Below are 23,874 nucleotides of genomic sequence, written 5' to 3'. Positions count from 1 at the left end.
AAATATCCCTGCCTTAAGATCTTTTTTGATAGGCTTTGCCCCTCAGCGTGGTCCCCACAAAAACCTTTGTGTACCTCTTTCATTAACTCTTTGGCTTTCTCCTTTGTAATACATCTGAGAAGTGACAGTGAGTATCCCCTTCGGTACAGGATTCCATCGACTAGGATATACCTAGCAGCTTGCCGCTGAAGGGTCCTAGCTTTGTTTCTGTCTGCTGGTAGCACGCCGCTTGATAGATATTCTACATATGGTGCCATCCATGTATCTGCCATCTAGATGACTAGAGTGGTTTCTGCTGCTTGGATGCTTGGTTCTTATAGTCGCTCGACTGGCACTATGTTCAGAGTATCAGCATCTTTTGCACTTGCCAACTTTGCCAAAGCATCCGCATTGGAATTATGATCGCGAGGTACTTGCTGGAGACTGCATCTGTCAAACTGGGCTAACAGATCCTTTGCTTTGTTCAGATAGGCGACCATCTTCAAACCTCACGCCTGATACTCTCCCAAGACTTGATTCACCACCAGCTGAGAATCACTATAGACGTCAAGCGCTTTTATGTTCATATCCTTGGCTAATCGTAGTCCAGCGAGTAATGCTTCATATTCAGCCTCATTGTTAGAAGCAGTGAAGTCAAATCTTATTGCACAGTGAAATCGATGCCCTTCCGACATTATCAATATCACTCCTTCTCCTGTGTGGGATTCATTAGATGAACCGTCTGTGAATAATTTCCACGAGGGTGCTTGGATTTGACATTCAGGCTTGCTGGGCTTCTCCATCTGTTCGCCACCTGCGGGCTCTGTGAATTTGGCGATGAAGTCAGCTAAGGCTTGTCCTTTTATCGCTACTCGCGGCAAGTAAGATATATCGAACTGCCCGAGTTTGACTACCCACTTTAGTAATCTTCCGGCAGCCTCTGGCTTTTGCAGAACTTTCCGAAGAGGTTGGTTGGTCAATACCGTAATCGGGTGAGCTTGGAAGTAAGGTCGCAGCTTCCTTGAGGCCAAAACTAAGCAGTAGGCTAACCTTTCAATGGGGGGATACCTCAATTCTGCTCCGATTAGCCTTTTGCTTATGTAATAGACAGCCTTCTGCACACCCTCTTCTTCTCTTACAAGAACAGCACTAGCAGCATAACCCGTGAATTCCAGGTAGATGAACAAAGTCTCTTTATCGACCGGCTTTGACAGGATGGGTGGTTGTGCCATATGCATTTTTAGTGCTTGAAAGGCCTGTTCGCATTCATCTGTCCATTCAAATTTCTTATTGCCTCTGAGTAGATTGAAAAATGGGACGCACTTGTCTGTTGATTTTGAAATAAATCTACTTAGAGAAACAATCCTTCCGGTCAAGCCTTGGACATCCTTAATCTTCACTGGAGACTTCATCTCGATCAGGGCTTTTATTTTCTCGGGATTAGCTTCAATTCCTCTTGAATTAAATATAAATCCTAAGAACTTCCCTGATCCTACTCTGAAGGAGCATTTAAGGGGATTTAGCTTCATCCTATATTTATTCAGGACGTTGAAGCATTCCTGCAAATCCCTTACATGCCCTTCTGCTTTCTTCGACTTAACCAACATGTCATCGATGTAAACCTCCATGTTTGCACCGATCAGCTCCTTAAACATGTGGTTGACGAGTCTATGGTAAGTCACACCAGCGTTTTTCAAACCAAAGGGCATCACTTTGTAACAGTAGAGCCCTGTATCAGTTCAAAAGCTAGTGTGATCCTCATCAAGGGATGCATACTAATTTGATTATACCTAGAGTATGCATCCATGAATGAGAGGATCTCATGTCCTGCAGTGGCATCGACCAGCTAGTCGATCCTCGAGAGTGGGAAACAGTCTTGGGGCAGGCTTTATTTAGATCTATAAAATCCACGCACGTACGCCACTTGCCATTTGGCTTGGGCAAGAATACGGGATTAGAGACCCACGATGGATAAAACGCCACCCTGATGAACCCCTTCTCCTTCAGCTTCTCGACTTCCTCTTTCAAGGCCTTTGATCTGTCTTTGTCGAGCAGCCTTTTTTTTTTGCTGGATAGGTGGAAAGATTTTGTCAATGTTTAGGACATGGCTGATGATTGCAGGATCTATCCCAACCATGTCTTTATGCGACCAGGCAAAGACATCCTGGTTCCTCCTTAAGAACTCCACTAGTGCTTGTTTTGATGTTGTCTCTAAGTTTTTACCGACTTTCACAACTCTGGTCAGATTTTCCTCATCGAGTTAAACCTCTTCAAGGTCCTCGATGGGTCCCAGTTCTTCTTCAAAATCCCCAAAGCGAGGAACTAAGTCTCTATCCTCACTTTGGGCAACACCCTATTTGGTGAGATTATCACCTGAGCGGGCTTGAACATCAGTTGCCATTTGCAACTCCTTCCCGATGGCATCTCTCGATACACCCTTCTTTGCCTTGGTGATTGAGGCGTTGTAGCACTCTCTCACTTCCCTTTGGTTTCCCAACACGCATCCTATCCCTGCGTCCGTTTGGAATTTCATGGCGAGGTGCCATATAGAAGTGACGGCTCGAAGGTCGACTAGAATTGGCCTCCCTATCACAGCATTGTACGCTGAAGGACAATCAACTACTATAAAAGTAGTGAGTAATGTCCTGTTAGCAGGTGTAGTGCCTACTGTGACTGGGAGTCTAATTGACCCTACTGGGGCGAGCCCTTCTCCAAAAAAACCATAAATGGTCTGGTTGCATGGCTCTAGGTCCTTTATGGAAAATTTCATCCTTTCCAACGAATACTTATATAGGATGTTGACCAAAATTCCTGTATCGACCAACACCCTTTTCACCATCATATTCGCGATTTACACATCCACGACCAGCGGATCGGAGTGTGGGAATCGCACATGTTGGGCGTCGTCATCAGAGAAGGTGATCAGTTCCTCCTCTGTTCGAGCCTTTTTTGGTGCACGATCCTCGACACTCATCATCTCGATGTCCTGGTTGTGGCGTAGGGTTCGAGCATATCATTCCCTCGCTTTTCCACTATCTCCTGCAAGATGTGGGCCTCCGCAGATGGTGAGTAGGGTACCTGCCATGGGAGCTGGCTATAAAGGTGGTGAGCATTGGCGTGCAGGCGCCGACTCGTTGCCACCTTGAGCCTCTTGCTGAGAACCTCCTGCGGCTCGTACATATCTTCTTAAATGTCCCTATCTTATCAAGAACTCAATTTTGTCCTTCAGCTGGTCACACTCATTGGTGTCGTGCCCATAGTTGTTATGATAACGATAGAACTTTGTTGAATCTCTCTTGGAGATATATTTTCTTATTGGTGCGGGTCGTTTGTAGGGCACGCTCAAGCTGGTCGCCTGGTAAACCTCGGCTCGGCTTTCAACAAGGGCAGTGTAATTGGTGAATTTTAGTTCATACCGATTACCTTTGGGGCGCTTACTCTTGGAGGTCGAGGGTTCGTTGCTCGCCCGCTTTCCACCATTCTTACCATTGCCATTCTCATTGCCTTTGTCATTTCCAATGGGCTTAGACTCATTGGCGGGTTCTTCCTTGGGACCCTTGTCCTTTGCTGGCGATTTCCCTTCATTGGCAATCGCGTCCTCGAGCTTGATGTACCGATCAGCTCTATCCCAAAATTCCTGGGTACTTTTAACCCCATGCTTCTTGAGGCTACTCCAAAGGGGAGAATGGCGCCTAACCCCAGGGGTTAGGGCCATCATCTCCCTTCATCGCCCACAGTCTTGGCTCCTGCTGCGGCTCGCATGAAGCACTAAACGTAATCCTTCAAAGGCTCCCCCTCTTTCTGGCGTATCTCGACCAGTTGGTTCACCTCGGTGTGGTGCACACAACCCGTGTAGAACTGTCTGTAAAATTCCTTCATGAACATCTCCCAGGATACTATACTTGCAAGAGGGAACTTAAAGAACCACTCCTGGGCGGCATTAGAAAGTGTTGCTGGGAAGATCCTGCAACGAGCATCTTTAGAGACTTTATGAATGTCCATCTGTATCTCAAACTTATGAACATGAGATACCGGGTCTCCATACCCGTCAAAATTTGGCAGAGTTGGCATCTTGAACTTGTTGGGGGTTTCTGCCACAACAATCCTTTGTACGAAAGGGGTGCCTCTCCTCTGATCGTACTCGATATGCGATGTTCGCCCCCCGACCAGCTGCTGCACAGCCTGGTTCAGGGCATCGATTTGAGCCTGAACGGCTTCCGGAATTGCTAGGGCCTCTGGTACCGGGGGAATGTACTCATCGTGCCTTTCTTGGCGGTCGTTGAGTACATCCCTCAAGTCGTCGTCTTTTCGCTGCTGCTCGCTGGCTCTGAGCTGGCTAAAGACGTTATTTTGTCTGGGCTGCCCCCCAGCGTTATGTCCTGCTTGTCAGTCTTCTCTAGGTGGGGGGCTCCTGCCTCCACCTCTTTCTTCGTTCCTCTGACCAGCATTTCCTCTGCCTGAGTCGACCTCATTGTAACCGTGGTCATCTCTGAACCATGACTGGCTATGATGCGACCGACTATTTCCTCTGTTGCCTCCTTGGGCTGGCATTTCCCGAGCTTTAGGGGGAGGCCTGCGTAGGTCGATGGGTCCCCGTGCATTGTCATGCCGTGGGGGGGCCCTGACCGCAGAGCCTGTCTCTGAGTTCCTTATGTTGGCAGAAGGACGCTGCCCCCTGCTCGGTGGATTCGACTCTTCATCCCCTGGGCGTCTAGGGCTGCGGGGCTGTTTCCCGACCCTATTCTGCCTCGGGTGCGGGGGATTGCCTCGACTAGCCTGGGACGAAGGTTGTGTCTTAGGATCCCTAGGCGGGATATCATCCTAAGGCATAGGCGGCTGCTCCGGCCTCTGAGGGCTTGTTGGCTGGAGCGGAGGGCTAGGATTCAGACCCCTTTGAGGTGGCCCGCTTGGGGGTTGATCAGGCTGCGAGGCTAGCACAGCCTGATTCCTAGCCAACTAGAGGGCTGCTTCAAGGGCTGCCATGGCATCCCTTTTCCGGCGGTCCATCTCCGCTGTCGCTCGCTCAGCTCTTAGCGCTGGCGCTCTATCTCCCTCTGCTGCGACGCCATTATCTCGGCAGCATTCTCTTGGTTGGCCCTCAGATTGGCCAACTCATCTTGCAACACCCCTAGTGTTGTCTTCAGGGTCCCAGAGTCCAACTCCTCCTCATCAAACTCCAAATAAGGTTCATCTTCAGCCACATTTGGGGGAGAGGCTGGGATGGTGCAGCGACAGCTTGTCCAGTCTTCTTGGTAGTTTTTGCCATTAGATCTTCTTGAGTTCAACTCTCAATGAAAGCACCAGAATGTTGACCCTCGATTTGGTCAACGACGCGGGGTCTAGAAAATGACAGAAAAATAATATAGAGCTTGAGAAAGCGATCTAATGGAAAATAAAGAACACAGAGATTTATAGTGGTTCGACCCCAGTGATTGGTAATAATCTACGACCACTTGATACTATTATTAGTATTGAGCTCCAAAGGCGTGATCAAAGAACTAGGGCTCCTTAGTTTCACAGACCTTAGAAGACAAAAGCAATACAAACGATGGATAATAGTAATACAATTCCGAAAAAGAGAAAAAGATCCCCCTTCTTGAGCTATTTCTTGTGTATTTATTGGCTCAAGAAGGATTACATGAATTAAGGAATAATATCTACTCTTAATAATCGAATCTTCAGGTCATAATGAAGAGATATTCTCGGATATCATTACAACTATACAGATCTTTACATAAATGAATGGAGTATACAACCAGTCTGGTCGTATATAAAACTTGATCTTCGCATGTAGAAATATTTCTGGTCGATGGGCGAGCAATATCTCTGCCACGTGTTCGGCCACGTGTCGAAAATTCTTGCCACGTCATCAACTGTTGTTTTTTGGATAAACAATAATGAATAAAATAGTCAATAAAATATTAAAGTATGAAATCTTTAATGAATGGTTACTAGTTACTAAGCATATGGGATGCAAGTGATCTAGATTCAGATTACTAATGTGGATAGACATCCTGGTAAATGTATTGTATATAATAGAGATTATATATGACACGACTGATATGAATTAACTATCTTTATAAACTTACCATTTTCCATAAAAATTTAATATTTATCATAATAGCTGATCATTTGTAGATCAACCTAAATCATAAGTAATCATGAACTCTTATTTGTGCTTATTGGATCTTTTGATTCACTCGTTAAAGTTTCTTAGTATAATGAGGCTAATGATTATTATTTTGGAGATTCAATATCATGAATGGCTAGGAACATGAATTACAATAATGGAATTCATACTTTCCTAACATATCGAATATTGGTTCCCTTAAGGGTTAATTTTGGAACTTAATTATTATTGAGCTCAAATCAACAATTTGATTACATATTAATTATTCGCCAGTGAATTAATGGTACTTAAGGATGAAGAGGTAATTAGAAGGGTAAAACAATAATTTTGACCAGCTCTAATTAATAAACCAATAAATGGAGGATAGAACGACATTTATTGATTATATCAATAGACTACAAGAGAAAACTTTGTAAATATAATTTTATAAATACTTAGAGTGCAATTCCATATTTATAGTGGAGTAATCATGAAATTAATAAATAATATTATTATATTAAAGAGTTTAATTAATAATCTGATTTATTGGAGCTCCGTATTATATGTCCATGGTCCCCAGATTACCTCTGTCCTACACTGTCAAGGGTAATGATATCAAAAGAAAAATTTGTAGAAGGAATGCCTTAATTGCAAAGGAATTAACTTTCCAAGGCAATGAAATAAGTATATGATCATTATAGGCAATTGATTAATTGTGAATTTATTAATTATTTGACTATATAGTTTTTATTTTTAAAAACTATATGTTAAAATAAATATTAATCATGTTTGGATTAATATAGTAAGAGATTAATAATTATCTTTGTTGACGCGGTTTTTCGCCAACTGTGTATTACGTAATTAGCTGGAATAAACTAGTGCTTAAGGATAAACCGTAATAAGAATAATAACTCTTAAGGATGCTTAGAATGATATAATAAGAACACTCGTTCCTTTTTACGTGGTTCGGAGGCTAAAATCCCCCTAGTCCACGAGTCGATATTATTATTGTATATCTCTCTGTATTTTGACAGAGTATTTGCATTACACAGAGAAAACCCAACCCCTTTTCTATCCAAGGTCTTGGTATTTATAGAAGAACCATCCTAGGATAGGTGCACGGGTCATCATGTGGATACCCATCCTGTATGTGACATGTCTTGCACAAATGATGAATATTACAATATGTATTAAGGTATGGTCTAATCATTAGGTAAAATTGATCATGGGTCGTCTGGCATAATCGGACATGTGATATTTGATCATGCACGTTTATGTTATGTGTCCGAGAATTCAGGGATAACAGACATGTAATGTCTGACCACGCACGTTTATAAATAACGTATTCAGGTTTATAAGGACTGCTGGACATGGCAGGTTGTCAAAGTACCATGACCTGAACATAACGCCAGCTCGTGCCCATGATGTTGTGTTTTATATCCATCTCTAGCCCGTGCCTTAATGCTTCATATTCCTCAGCTCGTGTTATTACCTAGGGAGTTGCACTGCCTTCGCAGAGGAAATATCAACTTGTGGGTCCTTTGGAACTGTTCTTAGCTAGCCAGCTGTACTCGAGCTGCATGAAAGACCCGGGCTGAATATCAGGGCGTACATTTCCCCCCCCCCCCAAGTCCCTGCCATTTCTTATGACATCATCCTCTGACTGACACGGTGGGGACTTTAAAACTTCTGTTGCGATCATCCATGCTTATTCATTACCCGAGTATTAGACATGTGGAATGTCGCAATTGGCATCTGTTCAGGTTTCGAGGATGGCATTAAATGGTCTGGCCACCTTTTTACCGTCATTTAATCTTTCAAAACATGACCCTTGTATCCCGCATTAGCTTGATCGGATGGTCCACATTTCTTTAGGACTATTACGTATAAATAGGGCTGACAATTTTCAGTGTTCATCACCTTTCATTCGAAACTTTTCCTAATCTTCTCTCTTCTGAACTTCAAAAACCCTTCATCCTTTTCTCATAAAATCCCAAAAATCAGCCACTAAAAACTTCAGAAACCCAGTCACTAAGGATCTCTTCAGGAACTTTCCTTCTACGTTGCTCATTCCTTTCGTCGAAGCATACAATGTAAGTTTTCTGTTTTATTGGAACTTTTCTTTTACTAGTTTTTGTGTGTTTCTCTTCTTTCTTTATCATGCTAATCTGCACTTCACCGTCATTAGCATTAGGTTGTTTCCAAGTGTTTTTGGTATATAGGTTTCAATTTAGGTTTATTGAGTATATCCTAAAATATATCTAGGATTGCGATGTTCATAAACTAGGTAGTTTTTTGGGTGATTCCTGGGTAATTTTTAGAAAATACCCATTCGGCATGTAGAAGATGAAAGGTTTTTAGGGCTTGAAAATAGGTTGCTTAGGGGCCACGCTTCTAGGGTGACATAGGTCTACACCGTCCCCAAGGAGGGCAGTGGCCTGATTTCCTGACACACGAATTCCTAATCATCAGGGGTCTGCTGGGAAAACTTAGGCGCGTAACATAGGTAGCGCGTGGCACCACATCGCGGGCTGAGATTGCCTCAACTCGTGTGTTAGAATCCTCAGCCTTTGTTATTTCTTACCTGTACAAAAAATTCTACGTCACCCACTAAAAATTTTGTCGTTCTTGTTCGATAGGCGAGCTAATGGCACCCAAGAAAAGCGCACTAAAAAAGAACGTAGCTGGCTCGTTGTTCTAGCAAACCCACAAGGGAAAGGAGGTCATCCCTGATTCCCCCATTCCTGAATTCTGCCCCGTTGTGGAGAAAGAGGTCGCGGTCACACCTGACGCCTTTTTCGAGGCTGAGAGGATAATCTCAAAAATAACGACCCAAGGAGGGTCAACAAGATCATGTTGTCCCACAACATCGAGGTTGTTACGGGCGTTCTCATCGCCCAACCTCCCTTCGAGGGGGAGAGGAGTTGTGCACCACTTCAGGATGATTTCGTGGCCTGGAGTGATGAACACTTAAAGGCTGGGGCCTTCCTCCCCCTCGATCAGTACTTCACTGACTTCCTCAACTACGTGAAGTTGGCGCCATTCCAGCTCCCCCCAAACTCATACCGACTACTGGCGGGGCTGAAATACCTCTTCCTAAAGCAGATGTGGGACGTCCCTACCCCTGCGGATATCTTGTACTTCTTCTACCTAAAGGCTAGCCCGGACCAACGGGGATGAGGCGATGGGTTCTACTATCTGACCCGCTTCCCGAACTCACCTGCGGTCATCGAGCTGCCCAGCCACCCCAACGACTTCAAAGATAAGTTCTTTATGTTGCACGGGTTTCGCAACTGCGAGCACTGATACTTCAACCATCCTCATAAGTTTCCTTTCCTTTCTTAGCTAGGAGAATTATTCTTTTCATACTTAGTCTTCTCACTTGTATGCTAACTAGAGTATCTTCATGCAGCCATTTTTGCGAGGACAGCCAAATCAGTGACCCTTGGGGGTCAATACGATACCTTGGCGGGGCTTCCGCCCAGCGAGAAGGACTACCGCTAGCTCATTTCTGATGACACGATGTTGGCATGTAAATTAATTTCCAAAGGCCAGACTTTGGCCTTAAGGAGGACGCGGGCTAATTTCCCGATAACCCGCGAGCCAGTGCCTATCCCAAAGGGAGGCACTGCTGCCGACGACGGCGAGGAGCAAGAAGATGACGAAGTGCATCTCGTGCAAAAGAGGCAAGCTCCTGAGGCCGCTCGGAGCTCAGACACGGACCAAGCTGTATCGGGGGTAGCAGCCGGTCCCTTTGGCCAAGGTAACCCATATCCTTTTAGGGATCTAGATAGGGCTGTTGCCGACCTTAGACTAGTTAGATTTAACCCCAACCAACTCGTACATCGCCACCCTAGTGACCCTGCCCAGAACACAGCTTTGCTTCAGTGTGTGGATCAATTAGTGGTATGATATGACATGGGCTGTCCTAGAGGAACTATAATCATAGACAACACTCTATCCTTTAGGTCAGCCCTTTTTGAAGAGTATGGGACCAACCTTAGGTCGTGGGACTCCCTGTGTCAGGGGATTCTTGCCCCTGGACTTAGGCAATATGTAGAGGAGTCCAGCCCTGAGCTAGAACCTGAGCCTGAACCTCCCCTAATCTAAGAAATTGTAGATTTAGGTTCTCCCTCCCCCGTAATGGTTCTGAGGCCGGAGATCGTGGCAATAAACTCCTCCTCTAGCTCGGAGGGTAGGACACTATAATATCCTATACACGTATACATACTTTATGTAGACTTCTGAATTTGTACACATACTGACGTACTTCCCATTCTTTTTCAGGTGACGAGATGGCACAACAATGGGATCCTAACATCCGCGCGATGTTCTAGGAAGGGAGATCCAGCTCGGGTCCCATCGTGAAGAAACTCCGGCCCACCTCAAAGAAGACGCCTCCCCCGGCTACAACTATTTCCAAATCCCCAGCCAAGGGGAAAGGCCCAGGCTCGGGAGCTCCATCCGTCGCAACCCAGGAGAAGAGGGGTCCGGCTGTACCTTCTCCTCGATTTCCCTCAGCCCCTGCTCGGGACCAGGGAACACCAGCTGGCCTCCCAGCTCCGATAGTCCCCACCGCCACTGTACGCATCCCGGTTAACACCCAGGACCTGGAGCAAAGTCCATACACTTTTTGGGGGACTGTCTACAAGACGGCAAACCAAGCGGTGGAGCACTTTTATAAGGCCAAGCCCACAGACCTGAGGGCGATCGAGGAGAGGAGCCTGGAGAATGTTATTGAATCCGCTCTGGGGATGAACCTCACAGTAAGCACTTTCCTTGACCTAACATTCTTTTTTATTTTACCCTGGCATCTGCCTAGTTGTTTCCTTGCTTTGTGCAGGCAGTCTTGGCTCAACATCGCAGCATAGCTCCACCCAGGGCCAGGAATGGTGAACTTAAGGGCGAGCACCATACTACTCAGACCGCCCTGACTGCGACCTAAGATGCCCTCGCCGCCGCTCAACAAGGCGAACAAAGTGCCAAGGCTGCCCTGACGGTGGCCCAAGCAGGCGAGCAAGCAGCAAAGGCTGCCTCGGCTTCCCTTCAAGCCGAGCTCGCGGGGGCCAAGGCCAAACAACTGGAGGCCGAGGCTACTATTCAGGAGGAAAAGAAGGTCTCGACATCCTCCATGGAGAGCATGTTGTACCACTGCTAGGCCTTCAATCAGGATGGCAACTTCTCCTTCATGGCCTCCGAAGTGTGGGGGCACTACCTAGAGAAGTTCAAGGCTCGGATTCAACAAGAGCTGCCGTCTGAGACCAGGGAGGCCTCTGCCGCTGGCGAGCAGGAGACCGAGGAGGTGATGTCCTCAGAGCAGTCTGGAGGGTCTTAGTTTTTATTTGCCTTCATTTATTTTACATGTTATTATTATTATTATTTTGTAAACGTTTAGTACGAGGTTATTTTCCTCGAGACAATTTATCTATAATTTCAGTATCTATTTTTTATTTATTCCTTGATTTCCTTCTTGTGTTTCGTGACTTGTACATCTAAGAATTTTTAGGAAATGACCCTTAGGTCGAGGTAGATACTTTAATTTTGATCGTAACAAAAAATGATTTATATACTTACCTGTTAAGTATCAAGCCTTCGACCCGGTTGTATCCGGGGTTTTTAACTAAAAACTTAGTTCACGTTAGTTTTATTGACACCTCGCGTTTTTTTAGAAAAAATTGGTTAATCAATTTTACCAACTTCTAAGTTTCAAAACCTGGTCATATCCAGGATACTTAATTATAACATAGTTCGTGTTAGTTTTATTGACACCTCGCGTTTTTTTAGAAAACACACTGGTTAATCAATTTTACCAACTTCTAAGTTTCGGAACCTAGTCGTATCTAGGATATTTAATTAAAACTTAGTTCGTGTTAGTTTTATTGACACCTTGCATTTTTTTAGAAAAAACACCGGTTAATCAATTTTACCAACTTCTAAGTTTCGGAACTTGGTCGTATCCAGGATATTTAATTAAAACTTAGTTTGTGTTAGTTTTATTGACACATCGCGTTTTTTAGAAAAAACACTGGTTAATCAATTTTACCAACTTCTAAGTTTCGGAACCTGATCATATCCAGGATATTTACTTAAAACTTAGTTCGTGTTAGTTTTATTGACACCTCGCGTTTTTTAGAAAAAACAATGGTTAATCAATTTTACCAACTTCTAAGTTTTGGAACCTGGTCGTATCCAGGATATTTAATTAAAACTTAGTTCGTGTTAGTTTTATTGACACCTCGCGTTTTTTATAAAAAAAAAAAAAACTGGTTAATCAATTTTACCAACTTCTAAGTTTCAGAACCTGGTTCTTGGGTTATATGCCCCCCAAGTAATCAGAAAGTGAACTTTCTGGGTTACTTTGGACCAACGCTACCATCTGAACTAACACGCAGATGAAACCATACAAAGATACAAAAAATATACAATGACTTTTATTTCTTAAATTAAGTGGCTTTTAAAATTGAGCCTTACATAGACAGGTGGTACGATCATTGATAATTCTTTTTTAGGTGCATAGCGTTCCAGGTCCGTGGAACTGTTTGTCCATTAAGTCAGGCTAATTTGAAGGTTCCTTTCTGTATGACTTCCACTATTTGATAGGGCCTTTCCCAACTCGGACCCAAGGCACCATCTTTGGGGTCCTTGCCTGCTAAAAATACCCTTCGGAGTACCAGGTCGCCTAAACCAAAGATATGCCTCTTAACCTTTGAATTAAAATAACTAGTGATTTTTTGCTAATAATGCGCGAGTCGTAGCTGCGAATCTTCTCGTTTTTCATCAATAAGGTCGAGGGACGCGATGAGCAATTTGTCATTCCGCTCTTGGCTAAAGGTCTGGAGCCTATGCGTGGTTATCTTTGTTTCGACGGGAAGGACGACCTCACTCCTGAAAGTCAGGGAGAACGGGGTGTGCCCCGTAGAATTTCGGTGAGAGGTCTGGTATGCCCACAGTACCTGTGGGAGCTGCTCGGGCCAGACTCCCTTGGCCTTTTCTAACCTCTTCTTAAGGCTTGCTTTAAGAGTTTTATTTACTGCCTCGACCTGCCCGTTGGCCTATGGGTAGGCCACCAAGGAGAAGCTTTTAATTACACCGTGTCTTTCACAAAATTCAATGAAGAGATCGCTATCGAACTGGGTTCCATTGTCTGATACAATCTTTCTTGGCAGTCCGAACTGGCAAACAATATTCTTGACCACGAAGTCGAGGACTCTTTTTGAGGTGATTGTTGCCAGGGGATCCGCTTCTGCCCATTTCATAAAATAATCGATGGCCACCACTACATAGCGAACTCCTCCTTTCTCCGTGCGCAGGGCTCCAATTAAATCGATTCCCCACACCGCGAATGGCCATGGGGATGAAATCATTTTCAGCTCGACTAGTGGAGCTCGGGCAACTGTGGCAAATCGCTGGCACTTGTCACAATTTTGGACATAGGAGATGGAGTCATTTGATAACGTGGGCCAAAAGTATCCCTGCCTAAATATCTTTAAGGCCAGGTTCTACCCCCCAGCGTGATCCCCACAGAAGCCTTCATGCACCTCCTGCAAAATAGTTTTGGCTTCCTCTGGCATAACACACTGCAGAAGGGGTAAGAAATGGCCACGTCGGTACAGCGTCCCGTCTATGATTGTATACATTGGAGCTTGATAGAGTATTCTCCTCGCGTCTTTCCGCTCATCAGACAATTTCCCTGTCGTAAGATACTTTATTATGGGAGTCATCCAGGTCAGCCTGATATCATCATCTCGACCTCCATCGCACTTTCTGCCACGCTCAGACTTTCCAAGAATTCCATTGGTACTATGCTCAGAGTCTCGACTTCTTTGGAGGTAGCGAGTCTAGCCAAAGCGTCGGCATTGACATTCTGCTCATGAGGGATCTGCTCGACTATGCCATATTCAAACTCGGATAGCTCCTTCTTTACCTTGGCCAGGTAAGCTGCCATCTTGGTCCCCTGTGCTTGATATTCCCCTGACACTTGGTTTACCACGAGCTGGGAATCACTATAGCATTGGACAGCCCTGGCCTTCAATTCCTTCGCCTCTCTAAGCCAAGCCAATCAGGCTTCGTACTCGGCTTTGTTGTTGAACACTACGAATCTGAAGCGCAGCGCGAAGTGGAAATGATGCCCTTCTAGAGATATCAAAATGATCCCAGCTCCGAACCCGTTCTCATTAGATGAACCGTCCATGAAGATTCTCCACAATGCCTGTAATGGTTATCTCAAGGGCTCCTCCTGGAATCCAGTGCATTTAGCCACGAAATCAGTCAAGGCTTGGCTTTTGATCGTAGTTCGGGGTACATATAGTATTTTGAACTGGCTGAGCTCGATTGCCCATTTCAATAGACGTCCCGATGCCTTAGGTTTCTGCAGTACCTGCCTTAAAGGTTGATCGGTCATGATGTGGAATGAATGGGATTGGAAATACGGCCTAAGTTTCCTAGAGGCCGTAATAGGGCAGAATGCCATTTTTTCCATTAAAGGATATCGAGATTCAGCTCCAAAAAGTCTTTTGCTTATATAATATACTGGCATTTGAACTTGGTCCTCTTCTCGGACCAACACAGCGCTGGCCACATTTTCCGTCACAGCTAAATAAAGGAAAAGGGGCTCTTCGACCGTTGGTTTAGACAATACTGGCGGCTCGGCCAAGTGTGTCTTTAGATCGAGGAAAGCATGTTCGCACTCCCCAGTCCATTCAAACTTTTTGTTTCCCCAGAGCAAGTTATAGAATGGCAAAAATTTGTCAGTTGACTTAGAAATAAATCGATTAAGGGCTGCCACTCTTCCTGTTAGACTCTAGACATCTTTATGCGACTTGGGCGAAGGCATCTCTAGCAGCGATTTGATTTTGTTGGGGTTCGCCTCTATTCCTTGGGTGTTGACCATGTACCCCAGAAATTTTCCCAACGCCACTCTGAAAGTACACTTTTGGGGGTATAACCTCATACTATACTTCCTCAGGATCCCAAAACATTCCTTCAGGTCGAAAACATGGTTGTCGGTAGCTTTTGACTTGACCAGCATGTCATCAACATACACTTCCATGTTCTTCCCGATCTGATTAGCGAACATTCTGTTGACCAATCTCTGGTAGGTCGCCCCAGCGTTCTTCATACCGAAGGACATGACTTTATAACAGTAAACGTTGGTCGGAGTCATATAGCTAGTATGCTCCTGATCCGCGGGGTTCATAGTGATCTAGTTATATCCAGAGTATGCATCCATGAAGGACATGAGCTAGTGCCTCGCGGTGGCATCCACCAATTGGTCAATCCTTGGCAAGGGGAAACAATCCTTGGGACAGGCTTTGTTCAAATCTGAGAAATCGATGCAGGTCCGCCATTTCCCATTTGGCTTTGGGACCAGCACGGGATTAGCGACCCAGATCGGGTACTTTGCCTCACGAATAAAATCGCATTTCAAATGCCTAGCTACTTCCTCTTCTAGGGCCCCAAAGCGGGTTGTACCCAGACGTCTCTGTTTCTGGGATTTCGCAGGCATGCTTTTGTCCAAGTTAAGTGTATGCATGATGACATTCGGGCTGATCCCTACCATGTCTTCATGGGACCAAGCAAAAACATCTAGATTTTCTTGTAAAAATCCTACCAGCTCTGCCTTTCTCTCAGCGTCAAGATTTTTCCCAAGCTTAACCACCCTCGAAGCATCTTTGGGATCGATGTTTACCTCTTCGAGTTCTTCAATAGCCTAGAGCTCGGATCTATCTTCACCTATTCAGGGATCAATATCCTCACTCGGGGTGGTTCCCTTGCAATTGACTTGCTGAGGTTCTTCCACCCCAGGATCCGCTCTGATTTCTTGGGATTCCTCGCCTCCATCTTGCACGACCATTGTTTGCTGCCTGGGTTGTGATTTTCCCTTCATGGAAATGCTATATCACTCCCTGACAGTGAGCTGATCGCCTTGGACAGTACATATTCCCGTAGATGAGGAGAACTTGATCACAAGATGGCGGACAGAAGTTATGGCTTCAAATGCCATCAGTGTGGGCCTACCCAAGATTTCATTGTATGCGGTCAGACAATCGACAACCACAAACTCGAGCAGATTGGAAACAATCCATGGTCCCTCCCCCAAAATTATCACCAACTCGATCATCCCGATAGCTGCCGATCCCTCGCCAGAAAATCCATACATCATCATGGATGTTGCCTTCATCTCGGTCACAGACAATCCCATTTTCTCCAGTGTGGACCTGAATAGTAGTTTCACAGAACTCCCGTTATCAACCAGTGTCTACCTAACTCTCTGATTGGCGAGCTAGACGGTTATGACCAGAGGGTCATTATGCAGGAATCGGACATGACTGGCATCTTCTTCAGTAAAACTGATTGGTTGCTTCTCCAATCGTTGCTACTTACATAAACGGTGCTCCGAGATGAACTCGACTCCATTGTGAGACCTCAGCTCATTGACATACCTATCCTGGCAATTTTTGCTCATTCCTACCAGATGAGGTCCTCTGGAGATGGTTGTTATCTCTCCCCTTGTTATCGGAGGAGGGGTATCCTGATTCACCAGAGCTCCGGTGTAATTTGCGGGGGTTTCCGGAGCTGATTGAATGTTTTTCCCAGCGAGCTAATTAGGGGTGACTTGATTCCGGGCATACTGAGCCAAAGGCCCGGCTCTGATGAGTGTCTCGATCTCATCCTTTAAGTGTCTGCAGTCATCGGTGTTGTTACCAATGTCATTGTGGAATCGACAAAATTTTGAAGGGTCTCTCTTCGCCCTTTGACTCTTTAGAGGCTCCGGCTTCTTCCATGGAAGGCGGGCAGAATTTTCCAAGAAGATGCGCTCCCTGGTATCCGTGAGGTCGGCGTAAGTTGCATAGATTGGTTTGAATTTCTCCACCAGCTTATTCTTCTTTGAACCGTTCTGGCCGCCCTCGCCACTTCCCTTCCTCTTGCTTCCTCCCCCTTGGTTATTCTGGGTAACTATTTGAGTCGTAACTGCAACGTCTGTTACCACTCCAACAGGCTGGGCAGGGACCTGGCTGGTTCCTGCGATCGAAGCTCGCGCCTCTTCCAGGTTGATCCATCTTTGAGCCCTGTTCAGGAACTCATCCACGGTGTTGACGCCCTTTCTCTAGATCTCTTTTTACAGGTCGCCTCCAACAAGGATTCCTATTCTCAGCGCCATAAGCCTAGAGCTTTCATCCACATCTCTAGCTCGCGCGACAATGTTGGCAAACCTACTCAAGTAAGCTTTCAGAGGCTCTCCGGGCTGCTGCTTTACGTTTGCAAGGGAGTCTGCCTTTATTCGAGCTGCTTGAGAAGCCCGGAATGCCCTCTTAAAGTCAGCAGAGAAGCTCTTCCACGAGCTAATAGAATGCTTTTTGTATTGCTTGAACCATTGCCTAGCCAGTCCGACCAGAGTTGAGGGGAATACCAAGCACCTTAACTCAGGTCCGATGTTATGGGCCATCGTCAAGGTATTGAACATCCCCAAGTGGTCGGACGGATCTCCATCTCCGTCAAATTTTGATAAATGAGGCATCCTGAAACCCGGCCGATATGGGGTTGCCGCGATGTTGGGGGCGGAGAGCTCGAGCTCATCCCCTGAATCATACTCGTCTTTCTCCTTTTCTGATAGGAGTATTTTCATCAGTTCCTCCATCTGGGCCAACCTTTCGAGGGTTGGGTCCTTGATTCCCTGAGGCTGTTCAACAGCTCCCATTCAACCGTACGCATTTGGCGAGTTATTGTCCCTCCAAGTTCGAGCTTGGTTTGGTGGGGCATTCCCGTTATCACGCACTTCGAAAGGAATTCCCTCATGGTGAGTGCCGCTGACTCCATCGTGAGCTGGAATGGTTCTTTGTGAGTTTAGGCGATCTCGAAGATCGGTATGTGGATCAAATTGAGGGTTCTGAGCCGAACTCAGCTGATTCCTCAAAGTTGCACTGGTCCTATCACTTCGACGACCCTCCGTCCAATAGCTTCCATTAGAAAAGCTCAGAGCTTGCAGCTGAGGATGAGGATTTGGGATATTCCCGCGTGCTCGTGGGACATGAGCAGGGGTAGCGGGAGGAGGATTCCTCCTGCTGTTTCCGTAGGTTAGAACATCTCTAGCTAAACGAGGTGGGGACGGATGCCTTATCGGTGACAGAGGATGTCTGATTGGTGAGGCGATTCTCGCCCCGTCAGGTCAGACCAAGTTATCCCGCGATCGCTTTGCTCCACCATTTCTGGTTCCCTATGCCTGGCGATCTGATCACGGTATAGGGAAGTCGGTTGGGACATGCTGTCTTTACGAGTTCGTCCTTGACAGTCTGTGTGGGTTGCCATGGGCATTTGACGGTGGCGCTGAACTAGTAGTAGAGGTTCTGACCGACCGGCTGACTCGTTGATGATCCCTGGGAAAGCCACCAAACGAGGTTCCTTGGTGATTGTGCGACATGGGCGCAAAACTTGGAGTTGAGGTTTTAACCGATCGACATGGCCTGGGTCGACTATCTTGGTGGGACTTACAAGTCTCGCCTTGCCTCTTTCCGACGTTAACGTCGGTTGCAAGAGGGGGTAGCTGTGCCAAGACCTCCTCGATTTGCTTGTTTGCTTTGGCTAGATGGCTCCTTAGCTGCATGTTCTCCAACTCTACCGCGGTCAAATAATCCGAGTTCGGATTCGGCGGTAGAGGCGCTAAACTTCCAGTGTCGTCGTGGCCCATCGGTTGTTTTCCCGACCGCTGCTGAATCTCTGGGCTTTGCTCGTCTGAAACAGCGGTATGGTGAGCCTCCTACCCACCATGCTGATCCATTTCGTTACTGTGCCTTGAACGAGTGACCACCATGATGAACTTTGTTATGAATCTTTTTCAATGGCACTAATTTGCAGCTCTCAATGAAAGCATCAAACTGTTGACGTGGTTTTTGTTAGGAAAAATAATATTGCCTCAATGGAAATGGTAAGATAATATTACAACTCTAAACAATATATTACAAATAAATATTGATTGATTAAAAAGTGTTCCAACTCTATGACAAAAGATACATGTAAATATAAAGAAAGAGGTAGAAGATGATAGAAATAGAAAATACAACTCTAAGAAAAAATATACAAATAAACTAGAAGTAGTATAAAGAAAAGTTATAGATGAGATTACAACTCTAAAACAAAAGATACATGTAAAAGAGTGAATAATAGAAGAAAAGAAAAGCAATAGAATAAAAGAACAAGAATAAGAACAATGAACAAAGAACTCTCACTCACACAACCAAAGTGAAGAGTATTGGGGATCACCAACTTGAACAAGGTTTGAAACCTTTGTCCAAAAGCTTATTTCCCCCTAACTCAAGCACTAAGGGATCTCTCACAGATTTTGGAAAAGCTTTCTGGAATAATCAAGCCTCAAGGTGTTTCTAGCCAAGTGCTCTAGTGGATAGAAATTGTGTGTCTTACAAGTGAGCATTAGGCTCCTATTTATAGAGTTTAGAGACACGCTTTGAATTTCAAATTCCACCAACCTCCATGGTTGTTACCAATGATAAATTGGGTGTTTTATGGAATTAAAATTGAGATTTGGGAGTTACTTGGCTGTTGGAAACATTCAAAATCGGATAAAAACTGACTTAGTATGAATCTGTCAGCCACTAGCGCCGCGGCGCTTGTTTCAAGCGCCGCGGCCCTTGGTCAGTTTCAGCAACCAATTTTTTAAGTTTTTTCCAAAACGCTCCAATTTATTCCCACTTGATTTTGTAACTTCCATACACAATATGGGAGTTAAAATCACATCTCTATCAGCCATTTCTCATATGGCTTTAAGAAATTCATCTCAATATTGTGTAACAACAAATCTACACAATAATGGGTGATATTTAGGACTTACAAATTTGTGATGAATTTGTAACACCAAATATGTTACATGTTTAGATATTTCACATATATCCAAATAATGTAACTCTCTATTATATGTTACAATATGTGACACTCTATGTCACATTTATTTAATCTAAAACATTATATTATAAAATAATATAATATTACATTATATTATAAAATTATTGACGCGGTTCTTCGGCAACAGATAATTAAGAGAAGAAGAGAAAGAGATTAGTACTAAAGGTAGAACCGTCACAGATATGAAATCTTTGGGAAAGAACTAGGTGACTCAAGACACGTTTTTAAGTGGTTCGAAGGTTAAAATCCCTCTACTCCACTAGTCAATATTATTGATATTCTCTGGGTATTTGGTTTACAAAGTATATAGTTCTTCAAAGACTATTTTTTCCAACCCCTATCAACTCCCAGGGTCTCCTTATTTATAGGAGAGGGCACCTGGAAGTTGGTAGGGAGGTCATCCCGTGACCTTACCATTTGTCATATCAAATATGTGACATTCATGATTAATTCCTAAACCTGACACACAAGTGTGGTCTAATCAGTATGGAAGGAGATAATGGGTCGCACGGCCCAACCCGTCCGCGGGTGTCTGAATACGCACGTTCCTGCTGCGTGTCCGAGAAGTCAGGGGGATATCGGACACGTGATGGCAGGAATATGCACGTTTATCTTGCGTGTTGACTTCCCATAGGGTCGGAGCTTCCTGAGAAGCTCGCGACCGGAGCAGTTCATAACCCGAGCTGCTCCGTCCGTGGCCTTCGGATGTCATTCTCAGCTCCTGGGGCAACAAATGCGAGCTGGAAACAGGACCCCCTCGAGCTGACAAGGGCCCGTCCTAGAAATAGAGCCTCCGGCCTGTGGGAGCCTCGGACTAAACCTGATTTAGTCCGAGGCTCGCCCTGCTAAACAGCCCGTGGGAAAACTAGGGCGTACATCTGCCCCCCAAGCTCCTGCTCGTGGTCTATGACGTCAGATACAGGAGACCACAGTAGGGGCTTCTAGACTTCCCCCACAACCCTTCGCATTCCATTCTTTTTGCAGGCGTCTGATACGTGGAACGCCGTGGGTGGCGACGGTACACTCTACGAGAACCGCATTAAATGGCCTGGCCAACTGTCCAGCCGTCGTTTCACATTTCGAGTGGAGGGTCTCCCAAGAGCCTTTTACACGTGATCCTTCCCTTGTATAAAAGGGGGTGGTCATCCCACGCACGGGCCACCTTATCATTCAAAAAAAATTCCTAAATTTCCTTCTTCTTTCTCTGACCTTCCAAAGAACGAAACCCTCATCTCTGCTGTTCCCATCTTCTCCGTTCACGAAGCTTAAGCGTGCGAGTTTCTTCAAAGCCTTGGAGGTTATTGTACCAACGAAGTTCTTACCAGCGCAGCAACTTCACTCACCATCCAGCCACACACTGTAAGTTCTTCTGATCCTGTTCACTTTGAAAGCATGCCACTGTAGCTTAGGTAAAAAAAAAAAAAATTACTGTAGCCACATACAGGGGTTTTCTGAGTTGCGTGAATACAGAGGGTGACAGCCCTTCTTAGGTTAGGGCACGCCTGCCATGGGACACCGTTTTAGAGTATGGGCTTCATGGTGTTTCTTCAGGAACAATTTCTGGGTAGGACCTTTAGGAATTTTGGGTGCAAAAACCGGGTAGCTTAGGGAATACGCCTCAAAAGCGGTTTTTCCACGCTTTGCCTGTTGAAACTTTCCCCCCAAGGAAAATTTTTACTCTGAGCCCTCTGACACACGAATTCCGAGTAATCTGGGATCTGTTGAGGGCATAGGCGCGTGTTCCTCGGAACGCGTGGCACCACTCTCCACGGGCTGGGCTTACCCCAGCTCGTGTACTTAATACTTGCTTCACTCTCCTGCTTGGGTCGCCTCTTCTAAAGTGTTTTCTTTTGTTCGATAGGCGACCAGATGGCTCCAAAGAGAAATCTGCCACAGAAGAACGTGGGAAGTTCGTCTTCCCAGCAGGATAAAGGAAAGGCGGTGGTTGCAAGCTCGCCAATTCCTCACTTTGGGCCGGCGGTGGAGAAGCAGGCCGAGGTGGCCCCTGACGCATTTTTCGAGGCGGAGAGAATCGTCTCGAAGATAACCGACCAGGCAAAGGTCACCAAAATCTTCCTCAACCACAACATTCCCCTGGGGATGGCCTCCGTGATCGCCCGACCTGCTGCGGATGGGGAGCGGAGCTGCACGCCGCTCGACGAGTCGTTCGCGGCCTGGAGCGGTGAACACTTCAAGGCAGGGGCCTTCCTCCCCCTGGATCAGTATTTTGCTGATTTCTTGAACTATGTGGGGTTGGCCCCATTTCAGCTCCCCCCCAACTCATACCGTCTGCTGGCGGGATTGAGGTATTTGTTTCAAAAGCATGAGTGGGAGGTCCCCACTCCTGCTGATATTCTATACTTCTTTTGCCTCAAAGCCAGCCCGGACCAGCGGGGGCGAGGCGACGGGTTCTATTATTTAACCCGCTTCCCTAACACAGCAGCAGTCATCGAGCTGCCGAGCCATCCAAACGACTTCAAAGACCAGTTTTTCATGTCAACTGGGTTCCGCAATTGCGACCATCACTACTTCAACCGTCCTCGTAAGTGATCCTTGATTTAGTTCGCCTTTTAAAGGTTATCTTGTTTTAGCTCCTCCCTTATTCCACTTCTGACTTCAACCAACCTTGCAGCCATCTACGCGAGGACCGAAAAGTCTGTGACCCTCGGGGGTCAATACGATACATTGGCGAACTTGCCCCCCAGTGAGAAAGACTACCGCGTGCTCGTGACGGACGAGACGATGGTATTCTGCAAGCTGATTTTCCCAAATCAGACTTTGAATTTGAAAAGGCCCCGGGGGCCTCCCCCAGCTCGCGACAACAGACCGATCGTCGCGGAGGAGGTCGCAGACGACGAAGGCGAGGAGGAAGGTGAAGAAGTTCCTCTCGTGATGAACAGGAAGAGGACCTTGGAGGTCGCCCAGGGTATGGGCGAGGAGAGGGTCCAATCCGGAGCAGCCGCGGGTCCTTCTGGCCAAGGTAACCCTTACTTATTTAAGAACGTAGATAGGGCCACTGTAGACCCCCGGCTGGTTAGGTTCAATCCTAGGCAGATCTTCCATCGTCATCAGAGGAATCCGGACCTGGATACGCTCTTACTCCATTGCGTTGACCAGCTCGTGATGGACAACCAAGAGAGCCGGCCTAAGGGTACCGTAGTAGTAGATAACACCCTAGCTTTTAGGTCGGTCCTCTTTGAGGAGTACGGGACCAACTTACGCACGTGGCCAGCGCTCCAGAGGGGCATCTATGCTCCGGGGATGAGGCAGTACGTAGGAGAGTCCAGCCCCGAGTCAGAGCCGGACCTAGAACCTGCGACAGTTCGCGAGATAATCGTCTTAGGCTCCTCCATCTCGGGGGGTAGGGCTCCCTTAGTATTCGCTTACTTACTGCCTTTAAACCTTTTGTCTCTTTCTGCATGATTGCTACCTTGTAATAACCATGTTTTTTGTTCTTAACAGAAGAGATGTCTCAGCCCAGAGGTAGTCTACGGGGCGTGGTGTTCGGCGGGAACCCCCCAGCGGGGCCGAGGCTAAAAAGGCTCCGAGAGTCCAAGAGCTCGGCTGGGACCTCCACCAAATCCCCGGCTAAGGAGAAGGAGAAAGCCCCTCCATCCCAGGGCGTGGGGGCGATCCTTCCTGTCGCCAGGACAGGACCCATGCCCCCGCCACCCCAACGATCTCCACTATCCGTTCAGGACGGGGTAATGGAGATCGGGAATCCGTCCACGGCAGTCCCGGATGTGCGCATCCCGGTCGATCACCAGGACCTGGAGAGGATGCTGGAAGCATTCCGGGGAATGGTATATGAGTCGGCGAGCTATGCTGTCAGCCATTTCTACAAGCTCAAGGAGAGGGAACTCCGGGAAATT

Source organism: Humulus lupulus, chromosome 2, assembly GCF_963169125.1.
Source record: "Humulus lupulus chromosome 2, drHumLupu1.1, whole genome shotgun sequence".
NCBI lineage: Eukaryota > Viridiplantae > Streptophyta > Magnoliopsida > Rosales > Cannabaceae > Humulus > Humulus lupulus.
This window is presented reverse-complemented; position numbering follows the sequence as displayed.